At 43.4% G+C, this 1,250-nt stretch overlaps 1 non-coding gene across 1 annotated transcript; it reads left to right on the forward strand.

The window, feature by feature from the left end:
* Positions 1 to 291: 291 nt before the first annotated feature.
* LOC112083635 lies at positions 292 to 398 on the forward strand. The gene has a single exon (XR_002897771.1). It is a non-coding gene; the product is annotated as a small nucleolar RNA R71 (small nucleolar RNA).
* The last annotated feature ends 852 nt before the right edge of the window (positions 399 to 1,250 follow it).

Consider the following 1,250-nt stretch of genomic DNA (forward strand, 5'->3'; position numbering starts at 1 on the left):
CTCCAACAAAATGCATTGGCTTGTGAGTTACCAACTTCAACTTGTCTAATTCATTTCTCAACTCCTTAACTTCCCTAGTGAGCCTCTGTTCTGAGCTTGAACCTTTAGATCTATTTGATCTGTCATAGTCTTCACCATAAGTATCATTGCTCAATGCTAAGTTCTCCACTAGCTCTAAAGCAGCATGTATCTCTTTTCCCAGAAAGTTCCCATTGGAAGCAGTATCCAGCTGGTTTCTAATCTTGGGAAGAGCTCCTCTATAAAGTGTGCTGAGAAGTGAAGCCCTCACTAAACCCATGGTGTGGGCATTGGTTTGTGTAGCTCCTGATTCTCTCATATGCTTCACCAAAACTCTCATTGCTGTGCTGAGTGAAGCTAGAGATTTGGTTCCTCAGTTTTGCAGTTCTTGAGGTTGAGAAGAACTTAGATAAGAAGGCTTGCTTGCATTGCTCCCAAGTTTGAATGGAGCCTCTTGGAAGATTCTTCTCCCATTGATGAGCTTTGTCACCAAGACTGAATGGGAATAGTCTTAGTTTAAAGCTGTCTTCTGAAACTCCATTAATCTTTGTCAGATCACACACCTTATAAAATTGATCCAAGTGTTCCAAGGGATCTTCCATTGCTAACCCATGGAACTTTGAGTTTTGGACCATATTCAGCAATGATGCCTTCACTTCAAAGTTGTTGTTTTGCACAGGTGGTGCCTGAATTCCGGCTCCATACTGATGAGCATTGGCCCTGTCATTCTCTCCAACATAGACTTGGGGTTGCTCAAATCTTCTTTGCTGGTGTTGGAAGGGCTGATGTTGGTGGTGCACCTGTTGTCTTTGCTGTACATTGGCCTGATGCCTCTGTTGATGAGCTTGAGCTTGTCCCTGTGGACATAAGCTTGTTGGTGATGCACCTGTTCCTGATGAACATTACCCTGATTTAATCCTTGACCAACTCCATTACCAGCTCCATTACCCTGAGCCTGTTGCTCCTGAACCGCTTGTTCTATATCCACCACGTGCTCTCTTTGTTCTTCCATGTCAGCCTGATCAACTTGTCTTCCACGCCTGTCCCTTCTCCTCCTTGGTACCAAAAGATTGATATTGTCGTTGAGAGGGAAAGGTGGACCACAGCTTCTTGATCTAGACCTGGTGTTCATACACCTGAAATCACAAACAGAACTTGAAAGTAATCATTAAAAACAAGAAAGTAAGCACTTGATCTCAAGAACAGATCAGAGCTTAATGCTAAACAACCAC

Source organism: Eutrema salsugineum, unplaced genomic scaffold, assembly GCF_000478725.1.
Source record: "Eutrema salsugineum unplaced genomic scaffold, Eutsalg1_0 scaffold_6, whole genome shotgun sequence".
Classification (NCBI taxonomy): Eukaryota; Viridiplantae; Streptophyta; class Magnoliopsida; order Brassicales; family Brassicaceae; genus Eutrema; species Eutrema salsugineum.